General features: G+C 41.7%; 1 protein-coding gene across 2 annotated transcripts in view; it reads right to left on the bottom strand.

Annotated features, from left to right (window-relative positions):
- LOC311273391 (axin-2-like) overlaps positions 1-26,021 on the bottom strand; it is an 85,646-nt gene that overhangs the window by 26,807 nt on the left and 32,818 nt on the right. For both annotated transcript variants that reach the window (XM_084380424.1, XM_084380425.1), the window contains exons 5-6: positions 23,941-24,048; positions 8,741-8,798 (exon numbers count right to left, since the gene is read on the bottom strand). The gene's annotated coding sequence lies outside the window, so the exon portion shown is untranslated. The remainder of the gene's footprint in view (positions 1-8,740; positions 8,799-23,940; positions 24,049-26,021) is intronic.

Genomic DNA, 26,021 nt, shown 5'->3' with positions numbered 1-26,021 from the left:
AAAACACAGTTATGAATATAAAATTAATTTTGCCAATATTCTATTCTATTTATGCCCCTAAATCCACCTAAGGCCGGACAAATCCTTGCTTTAAACGCATGATAGCTGCCCAGTGTAGCCTGTGTCTGCAAGAAGCAATTTGGAACAATTGCAGACAGTTTGGAGGACAAGCTATTATGTGCCATCGTAGTTTAGAAAATATATGATCAAGACGCAGCCGATCGTCGACCAGAACTCGTGGTTAAAAAGCAACTTTATCTCCGGCCTCAAACCTACACACTAGACCTTTAACACTCAAAACATCTAATCAAGATGTGTGGGTGTGGTTTAATCAGATTTAAGACTGACCTCACATTTTTCCTGTTATGATCAAACCAGTGAGGAGAGCACAGCGACGAAAAGAAATATAGAAATCCCCCTAGTGAAATAATGCAAATATTGAGTTCATGTATGTTTTCAGGGCTTTTTAATGCAGAAATACCTTGATCTATGACCTAAAACATTGTAGAGTCGAATCCGCACCTCTGACACATTTGAAGGGAAAATTAATATGAACATTTTAGGATCTACAAATGTTCCTCAAACATCTGTGACAGGATATAATTTATTGTGAACGAAACCTTGAAAAACACATTACTCAAAAAATCAAAAGTCACCCAACTCTGGGAGTTGTGATGGGTTGATCTTTATGCAGATGTTCGTGCTGAAACATCTGGACAACAATCTGGTGATTTGACATGAGCTACCAGGCCTTGAAAAAAAGCTGCATGGAAACACTGCACGTTGTTGCAGTAGTGGCAATATGAGAAAATAACTGCCCAATCACACTGAGGCTAAGGGTACGGTCACGTTACACTTCCGTCCTACAAGTATTTGCTGCATTATTGAAACCTGAATGATGAAAAACTTGAAGCGTGTGCTGGCTGTGTTGATGCAACCTCCAGCTGGCTGCGATACAGCTATCAGTTTGTTTTTGTTTTGATTTGATTCGACCTATCGGAAAAAGAAACACTGATGTGTGTGTTTGGAAACGGAGAACTTTTTGTTTTTGCGTTTTCCTTCACTTTAAGTTCATTATAACATTACTAGACTTCAAAATATGGTGCCCTTAATAAATTCACAGTATTAGTAATACACAGCAAAACCTTCTTTCTACTAATATCAGCCAATAATGAAACATCTAGTTTAAGAATGTGAGTATTTCAACTACTGGGAAGTCCCAACAGCAGGCCAGGAGACTAACAAAGACTGTGGGAGTGAAAAGGTCAACAGAGTTCACCAAGGCCTCGTATTAATGAGTAGCACCACCTCCGAGTGGAGCAGAGGGAGAGGCCGCCAATCATCACTGCTCCTCCAGCACTGCTGAAATGTGTCAACAAAGCAGAGTGAGAGGAGCATGCTCCAGTTTGCCCTCCCACCCCTGAAGATGATGGGATAGGTGGAAGCAAAGAAAAAGGGTGTAGAAGGAGAGGGGTGACAGAAAGCAGGAGTACGAGTCCTCCCCCTCCAACACCACCACCACTCACCCTCCCACCACTCCTCCACCCCCTCCTCCTTCCCCTCAGAATAAAATCCAGTGCCATAAAATGTAAGAGCGGGCAAACAGCTCCTCCCCAGCTTGTCGGGGAGTTTGTTTTAAAGTGGAAATGAGGCTGATGGCGCACTTGGCGATTAGCCCCGCGGCTAACATGAAAGGAGAGGAAAAGACAGCTGCTAATTTTCTCCTTTGACCTTTGGCTCCCGCTGGTATTTCATACAAACGCTGATTTATGGAGGAGCCTAACAGCTCACTGCTACTGGAGGGATTACCGTAAGAGAAAGAGGGAGAGGAGGGGAAAGAGAAAAAGAAGCTGACCCCCAGGACTCACAGTATCTCAATTCATTCATTTCATCTTTTTGTTTCTATCTCTGTCCTCTTTACTTCATATGTCCTTCGCCTCTCTCCCATATCTCTTTGTCGATTTTCCTTTGTTTCTGTCTGTCTGCCTTGGTGGACTTCCAACTCTTTATCTTTTTCCATCTTTATTTGCAGTCTGGTTCTGTTTGTCCTTCATCATATCCACCCTTCCTCCCCTGCCTCTTGTGTTCTTTTTATATATCAACAGTGAAATAAGCATTCACAGCACATTAGGTATAGGTATGAGACTCGTCTGTGCTGTGTCACACTCTTTTCTAAGATTACCATTAAAAGACTGGCCGTCTAAAAACAAGCCCAGACATCCTGACGCCCTGTGGTGCAAAAATGAGAAAGATGACACCCTTTTCTGAGCGGAAGCTCCTTCTCATCCACCGTGCAGTGCCCAGTTGTGAATATGAATCCACGTTGTGTTCCAGCACTTTAGCTGCAGGGAGATCCCATCAAAGTCAGTTTCATGCAAATCCCATGTATGGATGGCTCCCATGTAAGGAGGCCCTGAAATGCCTCTGGGGCAGCGGGGACCCAGGAAATGTAGATCCGGCTGCACATTCCCTTCTTCCCCTTCTGTCTCTCCACTATTGCCCCTCTATTGTTCCCTCAGTTTGCCAAAGGGGAGAGAGACAATCACTGGAAAACCCCACTTCAAACATTCATGCTGAATATTAGCTTGAAAATCAAAGCATGACTTGTTCCTGTTTTGCATTCAGTTGAGTCATTACGTCCTTGTAAGATAAACACGTATTAAAGCTGCTGTAAGTGATTTATAGAAAATATAAATATATTTAGAAAAATGTTTATATATAAATGTTTATATGAACACCAATTACTCCAGATCCATATAAATGTTTAACCTGTGGCAGTATCCTGAACACCCCAGCAAGTCATTTAGCCGTCATGGCTGATTTGTCTTAAATCAAGAAAAAAGTTTGTTATGCTGTGAGTAGCTATCGTGCCTCACAATGTTGCCCCACTGTCCTTTTAAACTGAAAGTGCCCCTCTTAACCAAAGATTAAATGACATGTTTAATGTAATTATTGCTAGCTTTAGTGTTGCCAATGCTGTTGTTATTCTAAGGGCCCTGACACACCAATGTCAGCCAAGGGCTGGGCCGTCGTGAGTGTCTGTGGCCTGAGTTGTTGCAGTGTGTCTTGCACCATTGGCACTAGTCAGCCCTTGTTGATACATTTAAGAAGAATCTTTATTTTATCACATACAGTATGCATTGTAACATGTAGTGAGACTGGTTTTCTGCATTTAACCCATCCTGGATTAGCAGTGGGCAGCCGAGAAATTGCCTAAACTTGTAGAATCAGCGGCGGAGCCTGTTAGTGAGAGAAATCGATCTCATTGGCTGTTCAGCTAAGGAATCAGCGCACAAATAGAGAAACGGCAACGGTGAGCTTGTGTTGCTGCTAGTTCTTTGACGCCAGTTTGGTTTGTCCGGGCTCTAACACACTGTCTGAACACATTCAGTCTTATGTCAGTGATTTATTTTCAATCAATGCAGCTGTCTACACAAGCCATGTAATGGTATAAGTTTATTTATTTTTCCTTTTAACCACATATAATTTCGTAGGAGGTTGTTAGCAATGTTAAAGCACTTCTGAGCATCAGATAGATGTATCTTGGTCAGAGCTAGTGCCCTCTAACCAGAATGAATATGCTGTTGCACACTTTATCCGCAACTATTTTTATTTTAACCATCTGCATCCTTTGTTAAAGTGGCAATAGACAACTTTTTCCCCATCATGTTTCCAAGTGATATTATTGTTGGCGCCACAAACAACACAGAACAAAACCTGAGTTTATTTAATCATTTTGCCTGTTTTTGACGGTGAGAGGATGAGATTGATATGTCATTATTGTGTGATTGTTAAGTCTGTGGCAAAAACAAGTGCTTTTAGTGGACATTAGCAGCAGGGGGAGAAGAGCCATGGGTTACTGACCAAACACTCAATAGTACTTTTCCACTAAAGTACTTTCAGTATAGCACCCTTTGAATCCTACATAACTACTGGTAACTGTAACTGAACGCCAGATCTGCTTTGCGTTTTTAAATGTAGGTAGGGTTGTTACCGGCCGGCTTTGGGGTAACCACTCTCACTTTTCCAGCAGTCGGAAAACAACAAAGGGAGGCCGGTCTTAAAGAGGTCATATTATGCTTAGTTTCTGGTTCATACTTTTATTTGGGGGTTCTAGTAGAATAGGTTTACATACTTTAATTTTCAAAAAACATTATTTTTCTCATATGATGCATTGATGCAGCAAAACCTTTTCACACTGTTTCTTGAACGCTCCGTTTTAGCTACAGAGTGAGACATCTTGCCTCTGTTCAATATTTGGTGAGAGTTGCACATGCGCATTACTTAACAGGCAGGATGTAGCCAATCAGAGGCAGAGTACAGCGGGTTATTCGGAGCAAGGTAGTGTGATCCAAAATAACGCCACTACAGCAGTCGCAACTGCATGTCTACTGTCTGGCTAGAGTGTATGTTTTATAATATATATAAATATATATATTTATATAACGCCTGTTACATAGTGATGCACATAAATTACGGAGGTAAAGGCTCAACTCCAAACCAGTGCAGGATTGTTTTCTGTGGGAGAGAGTAACTCCCTTTAGCGTGGACTCTGGGATCTTTCACTTTGCAGACCTTTTACATGCACAAAAATGCTACATAACACAATAAAGGAAAGGAAAAAACCCTGTTTAACTCTTGAGAAGCTGCTGCATTTCTGTAACTGACACACTGTGACCGAGGGTGTTTTCACATATAGTCCTGTTTGAATGAACCAAACTCAGTCTCCTTGAAGTGGACCAAAAAGTGGACCAACAGAAAAGGGACACAGTTCTCTTTCTGGTCCATTCCAGCTCTGATGGGGCCTCACACCTATTTCTGTTCACACTATAGCTCCTCTGGAGCTGCTGGAGACCTTTACTGCTTTGAGTTATGTGTATTTTCACTGATGACTGCTGCTATACTTATCCACACCAGCTGTTCATATTCACTTTGGATGCATGTTTTATGTTGAATGTAGTTACACACTAATCTGGGCCTACAATAATGCGTAGGGTGGCCTATAGTGCCATACATGTATATTGGCAGTAGTTGTGGCACTGCTAATGTTAGGCTGATGAGTCAGTTACCATATTTGTAATCACATGAACTGAATGATGTCATGTCAGTAGGCAGAAAAGCTTTTGACACTTGCTGCAATGTGTGGTTTAAGAAGTTTATACCAAGAATAAAACTAGAGATAATTTTGCGATGGGATCACACCAGCCGTGACGCCCATCAACATGTTCGCGCTCTGACCCATGACTACTCAGTAGTTGTTACTACATTATTAGATTCTCAGTACTCATTATTACATACTCAGTACTCAGTAGTCATGGGTCAGGCCACACCAGTGTTCACACTCGGCCTGTCTGTAGACAAAATCTGTCAACAGACAGACAGACACACAGACATTTGATATACATATAAACACCTGGCAGAATTTTCAAAATCACTTCTGTGTTAGTTCCCACTACAATAGGTGTCTACAGGACCACATTTTGCCAGTATGACACACACACAGAGTCACAAACTGAAAAACATTTCTTGCCGGTTGCTGCTGGTAACTTTTGTAATAGCGATAGATGGAATGCCTTGGTAACATTGAGGTATGCTACTTGAAAGAATGATTTATTGCTCTCATATAAACAAATTCTCTTAACAGTCAGTTTTCTGAGGCAAAACACAGCAGTAATATACAAAATAAATAATACCAGGAAGTGAAAGAGTCACAACAAGAGCAGCCACACACAACAAGCATGACACGACTTGGAGGCAGATGTGCAGCACGTTGAATGCATTAAAAATCTGATTGGATGTAACTGCTCTACCGGCTGAAGGAAAAAGAATTGTTTTCCTGGGACATTTGACAAGAAATGTGACGGATACTTCAATTTCCAAAAGCTGGCTAACGGAAGGCCAGACCCGTGTCATTAACACCCTGAAGCTGAAGCTGTGTCAGTGAACAGGAGGAATGTTCAGAAGACAGTGGCAGACTGATTCTGCACTGATCTGCTACATCTCCTGGTTTTTGACTGTCACATTGCAGGAAAGTCATTAACTCATTAGCACATTTTGGTTCACTGATAAAACCTTTGGCTATCTGGTTTCTAGTTTGGGGATTTTTTATAAATATCAATCATTACAACAAATATCATGATATTCATAGTGAATTTAGTTTTGGGGTGGAATTTGTTTCTCTAAGACAAAAGAGGCAGTGTGTTGACCCCCAAATTAATAAGCTCAATACAAATGATTTACTATTACTAACAACCTCAACACATTATAACCATCATATTAGGATAATGACAGTGGGGCAAAATTAATCTTTGCGGCTACGCTCGCTCACTGCATGGTTTCAACTGTATCTCTCTCTCTCTCTCCACCTTTTGTTCTCACCCTCTGGGTTTCATTCAGAGTTCAAGCAGGTCATTAGCAGAGTGATTACAGTGGGAGAGAGGGCATCCATTAAGAAATGCAAGTGTGTGCGTGTGTGTGTGTGGGTGTGTGTGCATGTGCCTGTCTGTGATCACCATGTGAATGCGTGCATGCATGTGTGTGCCTAACTGTGATCCTAGTGTGTATGCGTGTGTGTGTGTGTGTGTGTATCAATCACTCCAGTGTGGGTGACGACGAGGAGCTGTTTGTCTTTCTCATAAAAGGGAAAGGGATCAAAAGGGCTGGTCTACCAGCTGGACCTTCAATCACACTGGGACAACATGACTTTAGAGCCCTGGGCAGCTGGAGCTCTGGGGACTAATGGCGTGTGTGTGTGTGTGTGGGTGTGTGTGTGTCTTAAACCCTTTTAATCAGGGTCCCAGCACATTTTCCATCTCCAAAATTCATGTTCACCATATACTTTAAAGCTTAGATTTGTAGTTATTGCAATAATTTCTGTCAGTTGTGATTTTAGTTACCAAAGCAATTGCTGAGATCTGGTGACATGACCAGTTAATGGTTTTGTCTGACCAGCAGTGGAAGAAGTATACAGATCCTTTGCTTAAACTTGCCAAAGACAACTTTTTTGCTTCAACTTATCATTCTGAAGTAAATACTGATCACACAGAGTAATGGCTGTAGAAAAATGACGCCATCCATGTGTAGGTTGGTTCCCTATAGGTCCTGCTTGTACTATGCTGTTCTGTCTGCCACAGGGCTCGATTGTTCCCGTAAAAATCATGGTTGAATTACGGCACAAAGGAAGCTAGTCTGCCATTGCACTGCAAAACAGGAAGTGACGTTGTTCTCCCAGGTCGCTCTCTTCAGGTAACTGGAAGAACTACTGCAAAATAAAAAGAACATCGCTAATGGAGATGGTAAAGAAGGTGAAGGTAAAACAAGGATGAGGATTCACTAGATGGACAATCCCCTGTTGATATGTGTTTCCCCTTACCACCGGTACACGAGATGGTATGTAACTTTCTACTAGATCAGTGAGTTACAAAACCAGCATACTCATTAATGCAACCGAATGTTTTCCTCTGCCTTTTCATAGCACTGAGATTGGGGGTTTCTGGGTTAAATTGGGATTCTTACAGTTGTTTTTTGCTTTGGACAGTAGCCAGGCTGCTAGCGGGAGTCATTTTTGTAACGCTGTCTTTGCTACAGCAGCGCCTACAGTGCTACCACAAGGAAACGCTAGGAGGGAGGAAGCTGAAATGTTTTCTATTTATGCTTAAAGAAGAAGAAGAAACTCCATAGTCTAAAAATACTCCAAGTCCAGAATTCAAAAGTCACTGAAGTCCCTGTTTCATCACTTACATGTAATTGCATTTCAATATAGTTAATCAATGTGGAATGTCAATTTTAGATACTTTGCATTTACTGGGTAGATTTGTAGTAAAGTACTGCATCATATCATCTCATGTGTTTCTTTTTCTAAGTGTCAAATAAATGCAGTGGAGTAAAAAGTACAATACTTTCCACTGAAATGTAGTGGAGTAGAAATATAAAGCAGTGTAAAATAGGAATGTAGTACACAGGAGAGTACAGTGCTCGAGTACATGTACTTACTGTAGCTACATTCTACCACTGCTGACCAGCTGTCCCAGACATTTAATTTACTATCACATATATGTCAAAGAAAAGCATCAAATCCTCACTATGAGAAGCTGGAATCAGTACATTCAGTTCATTCTAATTTCATACTGTTTTGTGTCTTTCAGATCATTTTGGTGAACCTGGGAGGTTGTTATAATATAACCTGTGTGACGATCAGACAATTTGTGATTATTGCTCAACCATGTTATCGCCTGCCTGTATCTCAGCACTAATCGTGGTCATTATAATGTTGTTGCAAGCCAAAACTGGGAAAAAGTAGACCCAAGTTGAAATAACTGGAATCATCCTTTTATCATATTCTGTATAATGTTTGAAGACAGCTTGACAGCAAGACTACGACTCTAATAGGGGATCATTTTTCAAAACAACATATGTGACTATGCAATCGAAGTGTACCAGGTTCAAGCAGTTGCACATCATCCTCATCCTCGTCATTTCTCCACTGTAAGCTTTCTAATAAAGGCAAACAGGCCAGAAAATACTTGTCACAAAAAGAATGCCTATATATCCAAACTTGAAATCTCAGTATTTAACAATTCAGTGCCATTAAGCGAGAAGTGGGGAAGAGAAATTGACTTTTTTCAATGTGATTTTATCTATAAATATAACATGCGTTATCATTCATGTACCATAAACAAGCTTTTCAGGGGAATGACACTTGACTTCTCGGTGCACTTTAAAACCATGAACGTGCACTCACCCATTGCTGCACGTAAGCTCTTCTCTTATGATGCTTCCTCCACAATGTCCGTCGCCACCTGTAAGAAGCAAATGCAAAAACATTATTTTCCAAGTGAACAAACTACAGATCTCAAATCCTCTCAGGTTTTTATAACGTTTAGCAAGTTGAATCATCTACTTGTGCCAGCAAATGTTGCTCCCACGCTCAAGCTCATTTGTTGCTGGCTCTGTAGTGTACCCAGTGAACTGAGGGATAATCTGTGATAAGGCACAGACTTGGGTGTTTCAAAAAAAATAAACTATCTGCATGTTGTCAAATGAATGGGAATGCACAAGCTACTGTGACCAGAGTTCAACAGCTACACAGATGAGGTGAAAGCTCAAAATCCTTGCACATTCTTGCCAAGACATTCCACAGACATAACTGAATATATTTCCTTTCAAAGCCCCCTCCGAGCGCCAAAGCTCCGAAATGTCACCCTACTTGCTTTTCTGCTCTATATAAATCACCTCCCTGCTTCACAAAAGAGAGAGGATATCAACTGGGTGTGCGTAAGTGCGCGTGTGTATGTGCATATGTGGGAGTGTATGACAGTGTGTATATGTGTGTGCATACGTCTAGGCAGAAAGATCAAGGCTGCAGGAGAGGCATGTCTGCAGAGTTTTAAGATCTTAACATCCCTGTTGTGCCTATCATGTTGACAGTTTTCATCTGAGAGCCTTGTCCAGACTGTCCCTTATTCTAAGAAGATCAGTTTGATTTTTGATAACATTTTGTGCGAGACATTTATTGAACGTTCGTTAAACCAGTCTGGTCTCGCCAAATGGTGAATAACACGCCACTGTCTCAAGTCATTTTGCATGTTATCGCAATGCTTTTTTTTGGTCAATTAAATCATTCTCATGAAGCCTTTTGCATTTCAGTTTAGGTGCAAATGTCATAGAGAGAAACTGTCTGGTCATGTAGAACAAAGAGCAAGAAAGCGTGCATATGGAGGAGGCTGGATTGGATAGATGGATGAAACACGAGCAGGACTTTCAGTAGACTGGTGTTTGTGACGCGTGTGAAACTGAAAGTCACCGTTGAGTTAACGTATTTAACTTACATCACGTGTGTAACCTAAGCTAACTCAAGTAGTTTTGGTGCCTAAACCTAACCAAACAACGACCATTTCACAACGTATAATGGTCATCCGTCCTTTCCTGCACATCCAGAGCTCATAAATGTCCAAACACAGTTTTACAAAAAAGGAAAAACATGCACAATATCTGCATTACCATTATTGTTTTATCCTCCTTACACAAAAAGTGAGGAGAATTCCAATTTCAGCTCGGCTTTCACTTAAAAGGGATCAAATAACCCAAAAATCTGAATTAATACCGGTCTATTTCCTTTTCAACAGATTGGTTTAAACTGGAAAATTCCAGATGTTTGTCAGTATCAACATTAAGACATGACTGAGCTGCAGTAGGCTGAACTAATAAGTAAAGTATGCTGGAGGAGAGAAGTTACAAAGGTAACACCAACTAATCTTTGAGACATCTGTGTCTGTCTGTTAGGGCCTGTGGCTTACTGAGGGTAATATAACCTGTTGAAGATGCAAGGCGTGGGTGCATCTGTTTATCCATCTCTTTGTATATGTGTGACATCACCGAGCGTGATCCTAGTCAGTTGAACACTCAGCGGGTAAACAGGTTGTGAGACAAGGTTTGAAAACCGCAGATCAAAGGAGGAGGTGTGTTACAAATGAGGTGAATTACAGTGTAGGAAGGAGATAACCGGTGTGGCGACTGCGCTCCTGCCAAGAACCTTTCTTATAAACTCCTTCAAAGGCTGAAGAGAGGTTGACGCAACATCTAAATATGTTCCACCGTGTGTTTAGAAGCGGCTCTGTTGATACCTTGTATGTCCAGTTTTAGTGGAGGATTGAGGGATTAGAATATGTCTTCTATGGATTTAGAACATTTTTGAAGTCAAGACTCAGACAAACCGTTCAAAGCTGGTTGTGTAATTTCAAAAGTGCATGGTCACCAAAGCAAAACTTAGAATAGTGAGAAGCTGGTGGAAGGTTTTTGACCTTGCTGCAGTGATAGCTAAACGCATGGAAGCAGCTTGGGAATGGTTTCAGACACATTCTTTAGCCTTTTTTTAGGCGCTTTGGAATCCAAACGATATTTCAGTCAAAAGGCGAGAGCAAAAGCCTGTGGTTGTGTGGGTGAAATTCGGATACCGTCCAATGTTCAAAGCCTTGAAATACATATGCCACACAATGTTAAAGCATTCCTTTTCACAATTTACAATGCATAAACATGATGGTTTACAGAGGCCCAGGGTGATTATTTGCACAGAGGTCTAGTTTCAGCTATTTCAGGCTTTCTTGAGGCTGCCCCACGATGCCGCCCCACAAAGCGATTCTTGAAAAGTGTTAAACCACGGGCCCCCCAGCCTCGGTGAACACAAAACACTGACTGTTTAGACTTCAGATATCCAACACAGATTGTCCAGACAGCACAAACTACAAAGAGAAACTCACACCTGTATGAAAAGACAATAAACTATTTGGGTATTTATGTTGTTTTATATGATCCACTCTTCTAGCATGACAGCATTTCACACATTTCTGATTTTTATGAATGAGAGAGGTCTGCTTAATATACAAAGGTGAGCACCTGACAGCATAAAAGGGATGACATATAAATGGCACTCTGTGTAAGATAAAGTCTGACAAGTTGCACTTTACAACTCGACTTGCTCTGGGTCATGTATTCATGGCATCGTCTTTCTGCACATACGGAACATGAACTTACTGTCAGCAGCTCTGATAACACAAGAGAGAATGCACCAATTTCTCATTTTTCAAAAGTTGTGAAAAAACCTAAGCAGAGCAGCATCTCCACAAGGGCCCCACTGATGTATCATGAAAGACTGTGACTTCTCAGTTTGCATTTGATACGGTGTCTTTTTAGCAGCCACGCGAGAAAGCCAGTTATGGGAAAACTGCAAAAGGGAGAGACAGGACGAGCTCCTGGGCCTTCAGAAGTCTTGTCAAAAGCCTTTCCTTGCTATGCTTTGTCCCACCGATATTCATCTTGCCAGTTGAAAAGTGAAGACGGCAAAAACTTCGGGCTTGAAAAGAACTTTTCAACTTCTAAGAGACACCTCGCAACAGGACTGGGTATTTGAAAAAAGAAAAAAAAAAATCTGAAACAGTAGGAATGGAAGGGACTTCCAGACTGAGAGGCATGTTAAAGAATCAGATACTGCGTTTGGAAAACGTAGCGGAGATGAATATGGCATTGTACTCCAGTGAAAAGAGGAACCAGGCACATACAGAGTGTGTTGATTCTGGCTTGCTTGTGTGCCCACATCCATAAAATCGATTTCACGTATCACAGTAAACATATACTTAAGCTTTCTATATATTCTCAGTCAGAATGTGCCCGAGTGTGTGTGCATGCACGAGACAGACAGAGAGAGATACAATAGAAAGAGAGAGATTGTGTGTGTGTGTGTGTGTGTGTGTGTGTGTGTGTGTGTGTGTGTGTGTGGTGGTGGGCATATGTTTATGCATTAGCTACAACCATCAGTAACACCTTGTTAGACAGAATTCTTCTCAGAACTGTCGTCCTGCGGCGCGCTGTTAAAAGAAAAGTTTAATAAAGTTTGATCACCATTTATTTCATCTCAGAGATCAGTGGGGCCTTTCAAAATTTGCAGAGCAAAAACTTTCGCTCCACATCTTTTTGCCTCAACGCGACTCGTCTCTCAAAAGAAAGCTGACTTCATCACCGCACCTCGAGAGTTTGACGAAAATGAACGCTAAGCTCTTGAATCCTTTCTTTCTTTCGCTCAATGGCAAAATGAATAAATGATATTCCTCCCTTTAATCGACGCACTCAGCGATAACAAAGAGACTTTGAGACACTTTGAGGACACCTAACGATCAGAAGCATCAGGAGGTGCTCTTCGTTTTCGTTGACGGACAGGCAGATCAAAAAGCGAGCCCCTTAAACGCTTCTACCCACTTTAGAATAATCTCGCTTCTTCCCTCTCTCAAGCACAAAGTGGGAAGAGAGAATAATCGTTTCATCTTTACTCTTTTCTCCAGTTTCAAAGTTATTTTGCCCGTGATAAAGCGCTCTGTATTGACGACTTCGAAGGTGCCTTGTCGCTTGAAAGAAGTGACATTTTATCTATATATAGTGTTAGAGTGTGCTTCAATTTAACTTCGTCGGGCGCAGAGCGTGTCTAGCGTTGATGTGGCTGACAGCTGCTGCTTGAAAGACACGGGGAAAGTACTGAAGATTCAAATGAAGTTTTGCCATGACGACAGGGGCTTGATGTATGCTAATCAATCGATGGGGTAGAAAATATGCTTGCTGGTGGAGAGAGAAAAAGGGAAAAAAAAGTGAGTGACAGAAACTTGTCAGACAGCACTCACCGAGGTATCAAAAAGTCACAAAGTTTGCGTCGCCACACAAGAGCCCAAATCGCATGTGGTATATGCTACAAAAGGTTTTACTTGAAACGCACTGCATTTGATATAAAGGAAAAGAAATTGGGACAATTCTCCATATGCTGTGGCAGCACGAAAGATTCTTCTTTTTTTTGACGAGGGAGGGGGGCAGGCTTTGTCTCTGTGACACCTACGGTGAATTCCTGAGAAAATTCTCCGTCTAGGTCTGTCGAAGCCTCTTGCATCGTTCAAAGGACACGGGCCATAGGATGTTGAATTTACATCACAAAAGACCCTGAACTGTCTCAGGAAGTGAAAGTATAGCAGATGATCAAACAGACACAGCACATCAAATGTATCAAACATCAATATCTAATAGAACAGATTGTGAAAGATGGACGAGACATCTGCTTTAAAAGATGCTCTGTCGAGGCTAAAAATATTCTTTCTCTTTATCAGACCTGTTTAGAAGCTCAGTATTATCGTAGCCAGATGCTTGAGAGTTTACCACCGTGAAGCCGCTCTCCAGGCTACCTGACGTGGAGATTTGGGGTAAAAACCACAACATCTGAGCTGCTGCTGTTCATTTTTACCTTTTAGCCCGGCAGCCGGAGCTTTCATAACGCAGTAAGAAATCCATTCCAGATGTGGATCCCTGTGGAATTCCAGGAAACACACATTGTCTACACCCATCCACATGTATGTCTCATACGTGTCAAAGACAACAGGTTAAGATGACTGAGACAGCAAAGTCAATCACTGCATAATGAAGGCAAACACGCCACTCTTGACTTCTCTCGTTTCATCTCTTAAGCGTGGATTTATCAAAGTATTTCTGGGCTCGACTCTGCGTGGAGGGTCTTAATTGCATGTTGTTAAGCCACTACATGTGAAGATTTAATCATCCGCCTCTGTGTTAACCAGAGGAGACCCACATCATTAAGACAAAACAAACATGGGAGTGTCATAAAAATTTAAAGGCTGTATCCAAGAACGTCAGAGCCACGGACCCTGTTTCAAAATCAACAACGATAAATCCTCACATACTAACAATCGTGCTCATGTATACAACCTCTGACTCGAATTTACACATGCAGATGTGTTCATGTTGTTGCACACACACACACACACACACACACACACACACACACACACACAAACACACAAGGAGCTATGTTATCACCAAATGTGATTAACGCTCTAAAACGATTAACATCAGGGTATTTATTCAAATCTAGACTTCAAACACATTCTTTCTTCTTTTTTATCTCCACAGATCACAGAAGTTACTGTCAGGGGAGAAAGGCGCCTTCCGATCAGCTCAGTGGCCAGCTCGGCCAAACAAGGCCCGCGCTTTCAGCACAACTCCCTCGCTCTCTTTCATCATTTACAGAGGGAGCGTGCCGCGCCAGCGCTGTCCTCCGCCAGGACAAGGCCGCTCACTGTCAGGCGGACAATGGACAGTAGAGCTGGAGGTGGCAGTGGACTCATTGTGACGGATGATGTCACCGGCATCAGACCCCGACACAGCCAGACACCGAGCAGGGGGTCGGCGGGTCAAGAGTGAGGGCTGACGGCAAAATGGTGACAGCGACGCGGGGCTGTAGGGTCGAGGGGCTTGGGGGGGCATGAATGGAGAGTGTGTGTCGCAGTGTGTGTTCATGGAACAGCTGAAAGAAACACTCCAAGCAAAATATATACAGTCATGCATAGAACAAGGAATGAGGAAGTTCCAGACGAGAGACAAAAGATGAGCTTTTGTGCTGCTGCAGAGCGACGATGCCATCTGATAACAGAGTCATGTGAGCTCTGCACACTATGTCAATGCACAGAGCAACAACTACAGAGGAGACAGCTCACACCTCCAAGCAATATATTCACTACACTACACCAGTAACTTATGATCAACTCATACTAATCAACATCTACACCGTGATACTGTATACTTTCATATTTTTGCTTCTTGTCATTACCATGGTCTTATGGTTTATATATATATATATATATATATATATATATATATATATATATATATATATATATATATATAAAGGCAGGAGGAGTTCAAAATGTATTTTTCCTTTCCACAGTTCATCTGAGGGCTTAATGTTGGAGATTTCAACCAAGAGCAGAGCGGGCTAAAATCAAAGTGTCTGATACTCTAGTATCCACAAAAAGCATTTTCAATGAGTCTATTAGGGGCCTCGCCTCAGATTCAGGCCCCCTAGTGGCATTTAACTGTACTTTAACTGTGATTTTGAAGAAGTTCTGACCTAAAACCATTTAACGCTTTGGATGTTTAACTCCAAGTTACAGTAAAATGTTTTCTAGTTTCCATTTGACAAGATAAGATAATCCTTTTTGATCCCCTGAGGAGCATTCAGATGTAACCAGGAGTGGAAGTGACTAATTACAGCTACTAAAGTTACTGTAATTAAGTCATTTTCGAGTGTTCTTTCAAGTCTGCAATTTTACCTCTACCTAAATATGCATTACACCGTGTAAACTACTTAGTTGCTCTTATAATCATAATTAAGTACACTTTTAATTAATATCTAAACATTTCATCTGCACTTTTGTAGCCAATAAGTCTATCTGATCACAAACGGGCCAATGAAAACGCTGAGATACAGACAAAGAAAAAAAACAAACACTCTGCAGAAGTCACAGGTTTGAAAGGGTGACAGTGACCTCTGAGCAGATCAGAGCTGAGTTAAGAGTCATTTACACTGAAGATTTGGAGAAACAGAAACCCCTTTGATTGAATGCCTGCTGTTGATAATGCATTAAAGGGGCACTATGTAGTTTTGGAGAAGAAATTCAAAGTCAGAATTTTTAATATTTACATTGTTATGAGGCAATAATACAGACTCAGCTGTTCTCAGAGGAAAATAAGGTCCCCAGAACACTGTTTGAAGCTAGAAAGGTGGCAGGGTCCGCCAAATATAAACAAAGTAAAACAGTTTGAAACTGTGTTGTTCTTTAAGGTCCATTTGTTTATATTATATTATATTATATTATTTTATATTACAGAGATCTTTCTGTTTTGATTAAAAGTTCTTCCCCAAGATTAGAATAATTTGTAGTTTTACTTAAGTATATGTTGTATACTTGTAATTGACTAATATTTCAGTAATGTAATTGTACCCGTACTTGAGAACAGATCTTCAGTACTCTTTCCACCACTGGATTTTACATCAACATGACTAAAGAAATAAGTGCAGAGAACTTTAACTTCAATCACATTATTAACTTCAGTGAGGGTAGGATCACACGTTTACTTCAACATACAAGTTTTTGACACATAACATTGTTCTGATGCAATGAGTTTTGCTTGTAGTTAGCACCTACATCACGTCTGACAAAATGTTACAGACCGGGGATTTGTATTTACGACAGCGGTGTTAAACTCAGAAACTGTGGGGGGCGCCAAATCGCACAAAATGTCAATTTCTACATAATGTTGCTTTAAAACTTCAGATGTTTTACTCCAAGTTACAGGGACATTTTTCCTCATCACCCTTTTTGATCCCCCAGAAGGGAAATTAGGGTGAAGCATCAACACAAGTATATGAAATACAAATATGATGATGATAGAAATGACACAGAGAAATTAAAAGTTGCATTAAACATAAAGCAAAGATGCAACATAGTTGTTATGCTGCATAAGGTATTTCAGCTATGGAGACACTGTGTGTGAGTGTGTATGAGTGGGAACATCAAAACAGTTTAAATTGTGGCTAATCCTGGACTAAGATTATTCCTAATGGGAAATCTTCAGTAGAGATGCTGCGCCTCAGTTTCCATCTGGGATTATTGAACTCTTTCATTCACAGGCTTACATCTCACTGTGGCTAATCAGTCTTTAGTGTCTTGGCTTGCCATTTTAAAAAAAAAAAATCGGAAATACGATATATATGGTGTAAACACACATGCTGGTGTGCACCCCCACATGCACACACGCACACACATGCGCTTGTTTATCTACTGTAATGCGGTGATACTGTAACCTTGCTGGATGTAGCTTAGTGTGAATTTGAGATGTGTTCTTTGCTTTTTTGCTTTTTGGAAGGGAACATGAGGCCTAGGACGCCCATGTAGGTCAAAAACAAATCCTGCGCCTCAAGCTGGGAAGCCAGAAACTTCTTTGAGCATCTGAGGGAAAGGAGCAGGAGCACTGAGTTTCTTCCAGGTGCTGCTTTTCACAGTGGTAATCCTGCCACGGCGTGACTGTGATTTTTACAGAAAATCTCTCCAAACAGGGCCCAGATGGTGGGAGGTAGAGGCGCACACATGCACAGAAAACACGTTCATTCACAGACGCACACACACAAATACACACAGGACTGTACACAGACACAGGCGTGCACTTGTGCTTATAAAGTACAAAGCTCACGCGCACACACAAACACACTCAGACTAAAGGTGAGAGCTGACTTGTTGCTCCTGGGTGGTCTCTGTGTAAAGATAAGGCCAGGCAGGAATAAAGCCTGTTGGTTACGTTGAGGCGCAGGTTTGGGACTGTTTCGCTATGTTCCTCTTTGATACACATGTGGAATGTCTGTGGCGGAGTTAGCGCTCGCTCCTTTCTAAGTTTAGCTCCGATTACAGAGAGCTTTCTTAATGACAATGAGTCAGGACTGACGCTGTGTAAACCTCCTCCTCGCTTCTTTTCCTCCTCTCATCAGCTCTGTTTGTGGAGGAGTTATACGTGTCCTGATACAGGAGACACCTCTGCTTTGTAGTGGTGCTGGTCAGGCATGAAGACCCTGACAGTGTGTTAGCATGTGGAGGACGTGGGTATGGAGGACGTTTGAAATGAAGAGATAAAAGAGTTAATCTTCCACCGTTTCTAAACCGATTCCCTCCATAGCTCCCTATTTATGTACGAGGAGAGAAAGGAAAAAAAAAAAAACTTGCTCCATCTCTCCCAGCCTTTCTCCATCTCTCCCTTTCTGTTTCATGTGGTTACTGGAACAACAATGTACATTCTGAGTGCTGGGCCTTTGATGTCGTTGCATTCACCGAGCCGTCTTAAACCGGAGGAGAAAAGAGAGGGCGAAAAAGACGCAGGAGAGATTCTGTGGTGTGCTTTTTCTCTCCCTCTTTCCATCTCTCTCTCTCACTGGCAAGGCATCTGACATCTCCCGGCAAAAGACAAATTCGGTTTCGCCTGTTAAGTCGTCAGTCAAAGCTGCGCAAGAGTTTTTTTTTTTTTCCTCCTCTTTCTTGCTCTCTCTCTGCCTCTTTCTCTCCCCCTCTCTCTCTCTGTCTTTGCTTCATTTCCGTGGATGCGGTGTTGTGAAGGCCGCTTACACGCTTTTCAAACAATAACAGTTCACCCCCCCACCACAAGTTTCCTCTCTGCCAGAACCCTACACATGCCAGCACATCCTTTAGAGAGCCTTGAACCGACAACAAACGCTAAGCATTTTCACCGCCGAGAGAAAAGAGGGGCCCATCCGCAAGCCCCTGTGTAATTAAACTAGATCTAATACTGTTATATGTTTCTCTTAGTGAGAGGGAGCGTTTCAGGGGCCGCTTTCTCACAGCACTGAATAGCTGTTTCCAGGTCAACACAATGCCCTGCACAGGGAGGAATAAAGCTATAGGAGAAGGACATTGCACGTTTTTAAACTTGCTTTTGCAGACTTTAGAGGACAGGGTCTCTGAAGCCTGTCTTTGGTATTCAACTGCCTCAACTTACAATCACATGCACGTACTAATATTCTATATTTACTTACTTTCAATGAATCTCATTATAACACCAAAACCAGCGTGTAAGTCTGCTCTCAATGCTTTCCGGCTTCTGCAGCCTGTCTGTGACAAGCAGCCCATTCACTGCTGCCGAAGACTTAATTCTTTAGTAATAAGCCACAAATATGTACTTTTATTTTTTAAAAAAGGGAGATAAACAGGAGGAAATGGAGCATTTGTTGGGGACTATTTTCTGCTGCAGACACAATCGCATATTGCCGTGTCCCTGTCGTTCCTCCAACATCATAATTAATGATCCAGGACCATCACTGCAATGAACCAATCGTGTTTTTGTAATGCCACAACTTTGCAATGAGGGAAACAGATCATGATCTTTCCCTAAACCCAGCCAAGTAGTTTTGTTGCCTAAACCTAACCAAACTACCAAAAGACATCAGATTGTACTCACTGATAGATACCAGCCAATTAAATACAGCTGGGTTTTTTTCAAAATGATCCATGCATTATTCTCTGAGAAATTAACAAAAATGTTGAAAAAGCCTTATCCCGCAATTTTAAAGAAAATGAGAAAGGATCCTGGATCTGTCCCTTTATCCAAATCAGCACCAAACGTTAATGGGATCTATTCTAGGCTAGGACCCATCCTCCATCCAAATCTGTTCAGTAGTTTTTATGTAATTCTGCTGACAAACCAACCAATTAACAAACAGACATGGGTGACAACATAACCTCTTCGGTGGAGGTAATAATAAATCAACAATATAAATATAAGACCTACATGGCACACAAACAATGGATTTCTGGGTGGATGTCTTACACATTACCCATTCAACCACAACTAACCCTTTGTGTGGACTTTTTGGTCAGTTGCAATGAGGTTCCTGGAGCATATTAATCAAGGACTCAAGGTTCATTTGTTTGTGATTCTACAACACAGGATTGTACAACGAAATGTAAGTTGTAGTCTCTTTATGCCAAGTGTTGAAGATCAGTTCAGGAGTCTTACAGCCTGTGGAAAGAAGCAGCTCTGTAGTCTGGTGGCACGGCAGCAGCTACTTCTGTATCTTTTGCCAGACTGATAATGAGGTTGGAGGAACAACACCAACATGGCGAGAGCAGATAGACCCAGATTCTGCCATCTGACAAAAGATACAGAAGTATTCACAACGTACCACCAGATTATAGAGCATCTTATTTCCTCGGGCTGTGAGACTCCTACACTCCACCATCATTTTTTTTTTCCTCCTTGTGTTGCAAAACTGTACAACAACTTGCATTTTGTTGTACAATGCCCTGTTGTGGAATGACAATTAAGTGAAACTTGAGTTAAGGCGCCAAAACAGTGGAGATGAGACTCAAAATTAACCACAGTGGCCATTTTCATGTCAACAATGTGGCTCTTTTAAATGTTTCTAATAGTTTTTGGATAGCAATGTAGCTCCATGGCACAGGGGAACAAGCTATATCAGGTTTTGGCTAGACAGACAATATTCATTGGTAGGATCACTTCTTTATTGGTTTTGGAGTTCATGGGATCTGTTGATCACTATTCCATCATGGAAATGAGAATCTGTCTTCCTCTAATTGGTTAATGGTTAAGAACTACCCTCATGGTGAGCCAGCTCTTTTCAGCACATCCAGTATCACTCCACAGTGAAAGATTCCTGTCATGATGCTTATTGCACTTGACGTAGTTTTACCGCCAGGGCCTTTTGCAACTCTCTGTTACATATAAGAGACAGCCTGGAGTGTCTAAAAACCAACATCCTTCCAGTGCCCCTGTCCATCACCTTGGCAGAGAAGCATCACATCTCAATCTCTCTCCGCTGCGGTAGTCCGCCCGCCATCCGTTCACCTCCACCCCGGCCTCACTGCTTATACTGAAGGCAGAAAGGAAAACATGAAAGAGCCAATCAAACACGAGGCATCAGAGCTGTCACTGGTGCCTGCAGAATGCAAAGTGTTATCAGACATACAGCTGAACCTGATCCTCTGGTGCTCTGTCCTTCCCACAGGCAAAGTTATCCTTTCAACTCACTGTGGCTCTCAATAACACGCAAACAACAAAATAACGCCTGCGTCGTCAACTTCAGAGATGGCTGAGTGTTTGAATATGCAGAAAACATCCGAACACTGCTAATGGTGCGATAGTTAATATCTGTTCTGAGTCATGCTGCTCAGGGAAAAGAGAAACAGAACTAAAAGCTGATAAAGTAATGTATATGATTATACATATATATGTTTTTAATTTATAGCGTGCTGACTATTCCTGTGCTTTTGGTGGCGTATCCTTGTTAACTTCGCCTCATAGAAGCCTCTAAGTCATGGTAACACGTCTATATGACAATTGAGCTGAGCTGAAGTTGTTCACAGTGCAGCAGGCCTGTAGCCTCTTTGACACGCTGAACACAGTGGCACTATTGTCACAATGAGGGGAGGTGTGAGGATGTGCAGAGTAGAATACCCAGAAGCCTCAAATACCCCACTGTCGGTGCAGATGAAAGGACCCCACCAAGCCAAATCACTTTATCAGCCCAAACAGCCACTCTTATTGTCGGATGCCTCTCAGACGTTGGGTGCTGAGATGTCACACCACTAATTGAGAGTCACAACAAGGACTCTTGTTTGGCCCGCTCCGCTGGTTGTGTACAGCTACTGTAATCACCACAATAATTTGGCTCCCTGAAACATCAAATGGTGGTGTGGAAGCTGCAGGAATTTGCATCGCACCCTTTGATCTAGGAGATTTAAACAAAGCAAGCGCTCGCTCTGCAACGGGTGTGAAGGTTGCAACGTCCTGCCCTGCCTCCCGTGTCTGCCTGTCATTCCTGCTCCTGTCTGAACCACCTCTATTGTCGTTATTATTTTGGCTACAAAAGCAACAGAGCGACGAAAATCACGCATTAAAGACAAATATAGCCTAGGGTTGACCAAGGGGCTTGTTTATCTGTTACACACAAACGGAGACAGACATCATTTTGGCAACATACCTGCAACGGTCTGATAGTTCACATCCCACTGGAGAAGGAACTTTGGGTCTGTAAGTCAGTGTGAGTTTGTGCACATCAAAGCATTGACTTTATGATATAGTACGTGACATTTCTGCATTAAAAAGCTTGAAAACGAGCAAACCTTTGTCATGTCTTTTGTTGAGTTGTGTACTTACATTATCCTCAGTGTTTCAAACCCAGAGACAGTTTATTAATATTTATTCTATCATTATTTTATTCAAGTGTGTTCATTTGATCATTTGTCTCTAAACCTTTCAGAGGAATCACACAGTGATGGCTGAATGAGACTGAACACAACGTAAATAAAACTTTAAAACAAAACATGAAAAAACAAAACATGTGTGCCTGAGTCACGTAGATAGATTTGACTCAGCAGTGGTGATTGTTTACTGATGAAGACAACAACTCCCATGATTACGTGCTTCTTATATCTTTTGTTTTGATTGGCAGACATTGCGCACTGTTAAGTATATTAAGCATATATAGTTATATACTACAGAATATGTTTGTGGGTGGGTTAGGTTGGACTTTAACATGCTCGCAAGATAGCCATTTAATCAGGCTAATCTACAGCCATGCTGGCATCTTTGTGAGTCTTTAGGCAAAAGGATGCTTTTAACGACATGCTAACATCAGCATGCTAACAATGACAAAGCTAACCTGCTGATGTTAAGCATCAGCAAAAGGTTTAGCACGTTCATCACCTTTGTTTAGCATTATAACATTTGCTATTTAGCTCCAAACATAAAGTTAAGCGAAGGCTGATGAGAACGCAGTTAGTTAGATGTTTAGTTATAAACCTAGTGTAAGACAAAATGAAATTGCGACCCGATGATGACACTAAAATCATCTTGAGGAGACTCACAGCAACAAAATGTAACTTCCTTCAGACAGACAGCAGACTGTAGAGTCTCATCCCCAACTCGTCAGATACTGAAGCTTTGGGTTTGCAGCTCGGGTCGGACGCACACCCGAAGCCTGGGGATGACACCCAACAATCAACTATCCCTGTCCAGGAAGTTACATTTTATTGCTATAAGTTTGTACCACATTTAATGACAATCCATCCAATATTAGTTTAGACCTTACACCAAAAAACTGATCCTGATGGAAGGCAGGAGATCACCAGAGCCATTAGGATTCATCCTCTGTGGACCATGAATGTCAGTGCTTAATTTTGTGTAAAGATTTTCAAGTTTGACCTGGTGGTGGCGCTAAAGGAAAAGTCAGGCGATCAACAAACTTCTTAGCATTCACCCTCTGGGCACCATGGAGAACATCCTTTTCATGGCAGTCCATTTAATATTTCTGTCTGGACCAAAGAAACGGACTGACCAAGAGAGCATCAGACCAACATGAACTAAATAAGCTATTGATCTACGAATAAATGATTAACTTCTGACATCAAACACAAAAATAATCAGCATCTTAGATTATTTGATCACCATGGTTACATCCTTTTTCCATGACTTGAACCTAAATTCTGAGAACAATTGCTCATTTATGCAGATAAAATGCATCTACATGTTCCCCCATCTACGTTCCTTATCTGCCTCCCGAGCAGCCAAACCCACAGAGGAGGAACACTTGACATTGATTCCACATCATTGTCTGTGAGCGACCTCATCCTTTCCCTCTTCTCCCTCTGTGGCCCCCTCAGTGAGATCTGTGGGCTCACTCAGCCATGCGTACTGACGTCTAATCAACAGCAATTAACCCTGGCCTCGTTCACGGGCTGCGGAGCTAGGAGATAATGAAGACGCCACAGTGTTTTTTTTGTTTTTTTTTCACACTCTGCTTTTGTCACCCGGACGCTTCCCTCATGGCTGACTGACAATGGAATGTGATCGGCCGACTCGGGGAAAGTGGACCTTCGATATTGCTGTGCCTGCTGGGTCAGCGCGAGGAAGGCTGCGATGTGGGAAATAAGATACTGTACAAAGAGGGAGGCTGTTTTGATTTCCGGAGTGGATTTTGTGTAGCATAAGATGTTATGTACATGGGAGGATAGGTGCTGCTGATGTGCCACAGACCTTGTTTTAATTCCATTTCTCATTCCTCGTTGCAGAGATAATGGAGTTCCTGGCCAATTCTTCCGCTGCATCTTTTGTCTCACTCCAATCTCACTGCGAGAGGCCGACCTACACAACAAATAGGCACAGGACACATCCACACAGTGTTATGGTCTTTTGTTCGAGACAAAGGTGTTTTGCATAACAGAGCTGGCAAGCAGATCTCAGATGGAGTTTTGGAAAGCACCTTGTAATCTTGAGCAGAAGGACGATTCAAGTGTCAGTCAATCTCCCTTGTGAAAAGCAGGCAGGCTGGTTTGAGCCTTGGATGCAAAAATAGCATGGGAGATGGAGGACACCCCTGCTCTACCCCCACAACTGACCTTTGAAGAAAAATGTCTACATGAAACACTCTGAATTATCTATTCAAATGCCTGGAAACAATCTTTAGACAATGACACATCAATCAAATGCTCCCTGAACCGGGGATGGTTGTTTATATAAACGCTGTCCATCTGGGGGAGAGATCTCAACAACGTTACATCTCCTTTTCTGTGGGGAGATGGCAGAAAAAAGAAAGAAGGAAGTTCATAGAAAAACTTAAAAATTCTGCCTTTTTTTTTTCTCTCCTCTCCTTTTTTTTCTTTTTTTTTTTTTTCAAATCCCAGCGTGAATGTGTCGGCGAGCTCGTGGTATGCACCAAGATGAAAAGTAGAGGCCATCCCTTTGAAATCCTCCTCAAGTCAAAATTACCATTTCATTTCAACTCCAGCCAGGAAACGGAGAGCGGGGCCACTGCTAACTGCTCTGGGCATATCGTTATTTATTGTGTGTAAACTTTGGAGGAACATTGTTGCCTGGGAAAATGTGTTGTGTGGGTGGTGGAAGTGAGCAGTTGGAGCAACCACAAAGGGAGAGATCAGGCCTATTTTCTCTGTAGGAGGAACACATAAAAGTGAAAATAATGCCCATTATTACAGAAAAACAACATCAGACTTCTTTGCTCATAATTTTCTAACAGCCAAGAAGTTACCACTGAAGCTAAACAACCAACCAGTTGACCCTATTTAGGTAACTGTATTATCGTTTTTTTTCCCCCTGCTCTTTTAATTACTAAGCTCTCTGTGTTAAATGGGCCATTATCTGAGCTGGAAGTAACTGCTTTTTTCCATAATGGTCACATTAAGTCTGTCATGTCGTTTTATATAGTTGGCTTTATTTACCTCCTCACAGCGGGGGGTTAGCATCACCTGAGCTACAGTGGACCTACTTACAGAGACCTATACATTTAACACTGATCCTTCAAGTCTGCTGAGGGGAACTGCAAATGATTTTCAAACTCATGTCCTTAATTAGAGACGGATTAATGATGAGGAATGTTTTCAAATCTCTGATCACTGCTAGCTAAGTGTTTTTTGGTCTTTTGCATTTACTTTATGACATTAAGCGTATCTGTTACCGTTATGTAGCCTAGTAACGATCAGATTATGTAAGAAATGTATGTCTGTAGTGAGATTTGATTTGTGATTGTTAAAATGAATTCTATTAATGTTTTAACGAGACCAACAGTCTCAGCTTAGTTCATGTTAATAGCTCTGTGAGGCTGCACTGAGCTAAATGCTAACATGCTAAAGTGCTTATAATGACAAAGCTAGAATGATCGTGTTTGGCAGGTGTAATTTTTTACCATGTTCACTATTTCAATTTAGTTTGTTAGCATGCTAACATTTAGCACTTACTTTGGGTTAAGTGCAGAGGGTTGATGGGTTGATGATGTTTCTTGTGTGTACCTGCTCACAAGTTCACAAGGGTCATGCCTTTGGATTGAGGTTGAAGCAGTGTTTCTCGCCATATTTTGAAAATATACATATAAAAAAGTAATGATAACAGCAGATAAGTGGGTCGTGCTGCTGTGGTGAAAGCTTTGATAGCTTTTCTCCTCTGAAAAGCTGTCACTAAACTCAGCACTGCCTCGTCTCTCTATGCTGGAGGAAACTGCAAACCTTCTGTAGAAGGTGGGTGTTTACTTAAACGACCCAACTGAGGCAAAGTATCACTTTAGAGCTGCACCAATCAATTTTTTATATAAATAATGGATCAGA

The sequence above is a fragment of the Pagrus pagrus genome (assembly GCF_965226575.1).
Source record: "Pagrus pagrus genome assembly, chromosome: 2".
NCBI classification, from domain to species: domain Eukaryota; kingdom Metazoa; phylum Chordata; class Actinopteri; order Spariformes; family Sparidae; genus Pagrus; species Pagrus pagrus.
This window is presented reverse-complemented; position numbering and strand designations above follow the sequence as displayed.